The sequence below is a fragment of the Penaeus chinensis genome, chromosome 42 (assembly GCF_019202785.1).
Source record: "Penaeus chinensis breed Huanghai No. 1 chromosome 42, ASM1920278v2, whole genome shotgun sequence".
NCBI classification, from domain to species: Eukaryota; Metazoa; Arthropoda; class Malacostraca; order Decapoda; family Penaeidae; genus Penaeus; species Penaeus chinensis.
This window is the reverse complement of record NC_061860.1, coordinates 2,278,489-2,285,988: the sequence shown is the minus strand read 5'-3', so window position 1 is coordinate 2,285,988 and position 7,500 is coordinate 2,278,489. Positions and strand designations below refer to the sequence as shown.

General features: G+C 40.8%; 1 protein-coding gene across 1 annotated transcript in view; it reads right to left on the bottom strand.

Moving 5' to 3' along the window:
- The window catches only part of LOC125048056, a 38,265-nt gene extending 36,536 nt beyond the window's left edge, over window positions 1–1,729 (bottom strand). The window contains exon 1 of the mRNA XM_047646687.1: window positions 1,674–1,729. The gene's annotated coding sequence lies outside the window, so the exon portion shown is untranslated. The remainder of the gene's footprint in view (window positions 1–1,673) is intronic.
- Between the last annotated feature and the right edge of the window lie 5,771 nt (window positions 1,730–7,500).

The window sequence follows — 7,500 nt, the reverse complement described above, 5'->3', positions numbered from 1 at the left end:
TCACACTCACTCTAAATACAATCTCTCATCTACCTCTCACTATCTCACTAATCTCTAACTGGGGTTGGTGTTTGTGTGATGAGTGTTTGTTAGTTACTATATATATATACTAACACAAACACACACACACATAATATATTATATGATATAATATCATATTTATTTATTATATATACATTCATACTATAATATATATATTATTATATATAAATATATATTTACATCATATACACACAAACAACATATATATATTATATATATATATATATATATTATATATATACACACACACAAGCACCACACACACACACACCACACACACACACACACACACACACATATATATATATATATATATATTTATTGTGTATATATATTTATATGTATATGTACATATATATATACATATATATACTACATATACTATGTGTGTGTGTATATATATTGTATATATATATGTACATTATAGATATATATATATATATTTAATTTGTAAATATGTATATATATATTATACATGTATGTAAGTATTTGTGTTTATATTATATGATATATATACAATATATTATACATTTTATGCACACACAAACACAACACACACACACACACTCATCACACACACACACCCACACACTTATATTACATAAACATATATATATATATATTTTCTATATATTTTATATGTATATATATTGTATATATAGGTATATATGTATATATGGTTCATATATAGATATACATATTCATATACTTATATTTATATTTTACATATATACATATAAATATGATTATAACATAAATATATTTATGTTATATTATATATATATATATATATATATATATCATATATTATATATACTGCATACACACAGCACATATAGATTATTATAGTTTGTATATTTGTAATATATGTGTGGTGCTTGTATGTATGTATATTATACATCATAACATATATGGATATACAAATATAACAAATAGATATTCATTAATATGGATATATATGTGTATATTTTTATGTGTTGTATATATATAGGTATATAATACATAGATATATATATATATATATATTATATATAATTTTACAATAAAGAGAATCGACGAGAGAGGAGAAGAGAGAGAGAGAAAGAGAGGAGAGGGATGGGAGGGAGGGAGGGAAGGAGAGAGGGGAGAGAGGGAGGGAAGGAGAGAGAGAGGAGGAGAGAGAGAGAGATGGGAGAGAGAGACCCAGAGAGAGAGAGGAGAGAGAGAGAGAGAGAGAGAGATTCCGAGAGAGAGAGAGAGAGAGTGATAATATATCTCTTCTTCTATTTATTATCCATATTGAGGATTGTATGTTTTATATATATATATCTATATTATATATATATATATTATTATATATTAATATATGCATTTACTCCTATCTTACATACTTAGTACCATTATATATACATATATCTAGATATTATGTATATTATATATACACTGTATGTTCACATATCTATATATCTATAATTTATATATGTATGTTTATATATACAGATGTATACACGCACACTTTATATATTTGTATATATATATATGTAATATATTTATATATATATATATGTATGTATACGGTAATATTTACACTCAAAATCACAGCTTCACCCAGCTACATATTCACAAAACACGTCAAAACACGTCCCACTGACCTTCACTGACACTTCCCGAGCGCTGCGACTGACCCGAAGAAGCTAATGTTATCTCGCAGTCCGAAGACAGCAACAGGGTTTGAGTTAACAGGACTGTACGAGTCCAAACATTTATATGATTTGGGTATCCCGCCCACTTTGCGTGACGTCACTGTCTCTCAGCCACGCCGCCTGCTTAGCGTTTCGTGTTCCGGCAAGCCTTGCGTTAACTGAATTCGGTCATCATGCTCAGATGTCGTTTGCCTATAGGTTTGTTTTGCGGGTATGGTGCACCTTCTGGAAGGGAGGGAAGTTTTGTATTCAGGGTGCGGGTGAGGTCGCGTCCAGGTCTGTTGATGTTCAGGTAGAGATGACGGAGTAGGGGGTGTCGTGAGGTGGGGGGGGGGCGGTTGGGGGCAGAGGGGTGGGTGGGGTGGGTGGGGGGTGGAGGGGTGAGGGGGGGGGTGGATGGGTGGGGCGTTGGGGGGGGTGGGTGGGAAGTGGTAAGGGGAGTGGAAAGCGGAGCGAGGGAGCGGGACGGGGGAGTGTGAGAGAAGGGAGGGGAGAGAGAGGGAGGGGGAGAGAGAGAGAGAGAGAGAGCGCGAGCGCGAGAGAGAGAGAGCGAGAAGAGCGAGAGAGAGAGGAGAGAGATGTGAGAGAAGACGAGACAGAGAGAAAGAGAGAGAGAGAGAGAGCGAGAGAAGGAGAAGAGCGGGAGATGGGAGAGAGAGGAGCGAAGCGGAGAGAGAGAGAGACAGGGAGAGAGAGCAGAAGACGAAGTGGACAGAGAGAGAGAGCAAGAGAGAGAGCGAGAGAAGAGAGAAGAGACGAGAGAAGGCTGAGTAGAGAAAATGAGAGAAGGGAGAGATAGCCGCGAGCGAAGGGTAGAGGGAGACAGCGAGCAAGGGAAGAGAGGGAGGGAGAGGGGAGAAGAAAGAGAGAAGGGAGGAGAGCGACCGAGAGCGACGAGAGAGAGAGAGAGAGAGAGAGAGAGAGAGAGAGAGAGAGCAGTAGAGAGAGAGCGGAGAGAGAAGAGAGCGCCAAGGAGGGGAGAGAAAAGGGATCCATAGAGAGAGCAGAAAGTGGCAGAGAGCGAGCAGAAGGGAAGAGAGAGAGAGAGATAAGGAAGAGAGAGAGAGAGCGAGAGAATGGAAGAGAGTGCGAGCCGGGAGAGAGAGAGCGAAGGGAGGAGAGGGAGGGGAGCCGGGAGGGAGAGAGCGAGAGTGTAGAGAGTGAGAGAAGAGGGAGAGAGAAGATGGGAGAGAGAGAGAGAGAATGGGTGAGAGAGAGAAGAGAAGGGAGAGAGAGCGAGAACGGGAGAGAGACGAGCAGATAGGGACGGAGAGCGAGAGAGAGAGTGAAACGAGGATGAGAGCGAGAGAGAGAGAGAAGCGAGAGAAGGGAGAGAGAGGAGAGAGGACAGGAGAGAGAGGGAGAAGAGAAGAGAGAAAGAGAGCAGAGAGAGAGAGAGAGAGGAGTAGCGAGAGAGAGGAGAGCGAGAAGAGAGAGAGGAGAGAGAGAGCGAAGGCGACGAGAGAGAAGAGAGCGAGAGCGAAGCGAGCGAGAGAGAGAGAGAGAGACGCGAGAAGCGCGCGAGAGCGCCGAGACGCAGAGCGAGGGGAGCAGAGAGAGCGTAGAGCAGAGAGCGAGGAGAATGGCCGAGCCGCCGCTCAGTCTCTCCTCTCGCGCAGCTCTCTTCTCTCTCTCTCTCTACTTCTCCTCTCTCTCCTCCTCTCTCTCTCTCTCTCTCTCTCTCTCTCTCTCTCTCTCTCCTCTCCTCTCTCTCTCTCTCTCTCTCTCTCTCTTCTCTCTCTCTCTCTCTCTCTCTCTTCTCTCTCTCTCTCTCTCTCTCTCTCCTCTCTTATTCTCTCTTCTCTCTCTCTTCTCTCTCTCTCTCTCTCCTCTCCCTCTCTCCTCTCTTCTCCTTTCTCTCTCTCTCTCTCCTCTCTCTCCCTTTTTCTTTCTCCCTCCCCTCTCCTTTCTCTCTCTCCCTCTCTCTCCCTCTCTCCTCTTCTCCTTTCTCCTCCTTCTTCTCCTCTTCTCTCCCCCCTTTCCCTCCCTCTCTCTCTCCTCTTCTCCCCTCTCCCCTCTCTTCCTCTCCCCCCCCCCCCCTTCTCTTCTCCTCTCTCTCTCTCCTCTTCTCTCTCCCTCCTCTCTCTCCTCTCTCTCTCTCTCTCCCCCCTCCCCCTCTTCTCCCCCCTCTTCTTCCCCCCTCTCTCTTTCTCCCCCCCCTCTCCCTATTCAAAATTTATCATATATATGTGATATAGAATTGATGTAATGCATATTATATGTATTTTATAAAAACATATATACATAGAACACATGTATTTCCCATGTATATGAAAATAAAAAAATATTGTAAACAATATATGTATATGGGGTGTATGGTGTGTGTGTTGGTTGGTGTGTGTGTGCGCGTGGGGTTTATATTTACATATATTTTAAAAGATGTACTTGTGTGGGTGTAATGAAAAAAACACACACACACACACACAAAACAAACACACGCACCCCGACACACCACAAAACCACACACTCTCTCTCCTCAAAACACCACTCCCGTGTGTGATGTATATGTAGGTATATCATAGTTATATGTGTAATGATATATGTATCTTTTACATAGGGTTTTTACATATTTTTTTACATATATATAATGTAGGGTATATAATAAATTTAAATTTTACTGTATATTTTGATCTTTTTTACCCTGTGTTTCTCAACGTCTCCTTAAGTCACGGCGCCCTAACCCTTTTTTTCTGTAATTTTCACTGTGTGTCTGTCACCCCCCCCCCTCCCCCCCCCCCCCCCCCTCACTCTCTCTCTCTCTCTGGGTTTATCGCGAGCCAAACCCTCGCCCACGCTTTCCCTGATGTGTCTTGTCTGGTTTCCTCTCTCCCCCTCTCCCCCTTCCTTCCTTCCCCTTCTCCCTCCCCACATTCATTTTCCTCTCTCTGATCTAACCCTCCCTCCCTCCCTCCCTCTTTCCCTCCCCCCTCCTTCCCTCCCCTCCCCCCCATCCCCCCCTCCCTCCTCCCTCCCCCTCCTCCCTCCCTCCCTCCCTTCACACCCACCTCCTCCCTCCCTCTCCCCTCCCCCCCCCCCCCCCCCTCCCTCCCCTTCCCCCCTCCCTCACACCTTTCCCAAACACCCACTCCTAAGGTTTTTGACTCTCCTCCCACACATAGTCATAAATGGTTTTTTTTTTCCTCTCTCTTTCTTTTTCTTGTTTCTTTTTTCTTTTGGTTTACTTATTCTTTTCTTTATCTTTCTCCTGAATAAGTTTCGTATAATACAAACAACATTTGTTCCTTCCCCTCCCTACCTCCCACCATCCCTCTCTCTTTCTCTCTTCCCCCTCTCTCCTTCCCTTCTTTCCCCCTCCTTCCCTCTTTCTTCCTCCCTCTCTCCTTTTCCCCCTCCCTCCCTCCTACCTTCCCTTCCCTCTCCCTCCCCCCCCCCTTCCCTTCTCTCCTCCTCCTTCCCCTCCCTACCTAAACCCCCCCCCTCTTCCCTCTAACCCTTTTCCCTCCCTCCCTCCCTCCCTCCCTCCTTCCTCCTTACCTCCTCCCTCCCCCCTCCCTCCCTCCCTCACCCCCTCCTTCCTTAACCTCCTACCTCCCCCCCCTCCCCCCCCTCCCTCCCCTCTCTCTTTTTTTTTTACAGAGACGTAATATTTGCCCCCCCCCCAACCCCCTGCCCTTACGCAAAGGGGCAAGAGTTTAAAAACAGAGTGGGTGTAGAACCCGAGTTACGACATTTTTTCAATGCTCAGGGGGCCCAAAACTCAATGTTCCCTGTGCCAGTCGGCAACGTCATTTCTCAGGGTAAAAACTCAATGTTTAAAGGGTCAGTCGTCAATGGTCAATGGGTCAGGGGTCAATACTCAAGGGTTTAGTGCTCATCGTCAATGTTCAATGCTCAGGGCTCAATACTCAATGTTTAGTGCTCAGTCGTCAATGGTCAATGCTCAGGGCTCAATACTCAATGTTCAGTGCTCAGTCGTCAATGCTCAGGGCTCAATACTCAATGTTCAGTGCTCAGTCGTCAATGCTCATGGCTCAATACTCAATGTTCAGTGCTCAGTCGTCAATGTTCAATGCTCACTTTTCGCTGCTCAGTACCTAATGCTCAGTCCTGTCTGCAAATATCATTATTAACATCATTATTATCCGTATTGTTATAATATATATTGCTTAAGTTATTACTATTATTACTGTTATTGTTACAATTATTATCATATTATAATTACTTTTGTTGTTATAATTATCATTATGATTATCATTATCATAAGTATCATTGTTATTATCATTATCATTGTAATTATCATTATCATTGTTATCATTATAATTGTTAGTATCATTACTATTGTTATCATTTTAATTATTTATTACTGTTACCTGAAAAAAATATATATCTTCTCTTTTTTTCAGGAAAATCCGAACTCTGGAGTTCCCTGAACCCGGTAATTGGGAAGTCTTGTGTACTGTATCATTAAACTTCATAGTAAATATATATATTTTTCCCCCTTTTTCGCTCATAAAAAAAAATTATACTAGTACATTTCTTTCTACCATCACGAGTTATACAAGACAATGTATCGGGAATCCATCTCATTAAAGATATCCTAAATCCATTTGTTTACGGAACTCGGGTATCGTATGATCGATTTTGAGTTTCTTCCTTCACTAAGGATCAAGAAGAAAGGGTTTTAAAAGGAAAAAAGACAAAGTTTTTTACCGAAAAGAAAGGAGTTTTTTTATGTTTAATGTTAAATGTTCATCATCGTTGCCTGAAGTAGTATAGTAGGTAGTAGTAGGTTTAGTAGTAGTTGGGATAATAGTAGTAATAGTAGAATAGTAGTAGTAGTTGTAGTAGTAATTTTTAATATTTGGTTGTAGTAGTAGTGTAGTAGAAAAGTGGTTTTTAATTAATAGTTTAAAATTTAAAAAGTAATAGTAGTAATAGTAGTAGTAGTAGAAAGGGTGGTTGTAGTAGTAGCGTAGTAGTAGTCGTTTTTTGAAGTAGTAGTGGGTAGTTGCAGTTTTTCATTACTATCAGCATTACAAGGTAATAATATAATAGAAAAGATAATGATAAAGAAATAATAAAAATTTTGATAATAATAACAATCACTATCATTAAAATTTTATTCACTTTCATCTTATTATTATCTTTATATTTCTTTTATTTCATTATATATAGCATTTTTTTCATTTTCTTTATCTCGTTATATTATTTTCATTGTTTTCCCCCCAGTTAATCGATTATTATCTTTTTTCCCTCTTTATTAAATTTTTACTATCATTTTTTCCATATTTGCCATGAAAAAAAAAAAATCGATCAAGTGTTGAAGACACCCCCCCCACATCATTCCTGCTGGGATAATCGAACCTATCCCTGTATTTGATCTTAGGTACCTGGGGGTAACAGTGTTAGGCACATATCATACTTTTGGTGGGCCGAGGGCAGCCACTATACTTTATTTATAATGCCCAAAAGTCATTAATTTCACCCGGGACTTTAGCACTAAGAAATTAAAATGTCTTTACATATTTCTTTATTAATTTATAATATCCCCAACCGAAACCTTTACGTAGTCAATTAATAGTCACTTTAGGATAACTAGAAATACACACCATAGTCTATCCATTTTTTCCCTTTAAAATTTCGTAAAACCGCCGCAATTCCATACCTTTATAAATTTCCCCATATCTTTGCTCACAAAGTGGCGATTGAACAAGGAGAACACGTCTTCGAGGGGGGAAATTTGTTTTTTTTTTTCCCGGGAGGAGAATTAAAATGGCCAAAAAGCAAAATTTTACCCAAGCACTTTAAATTAACA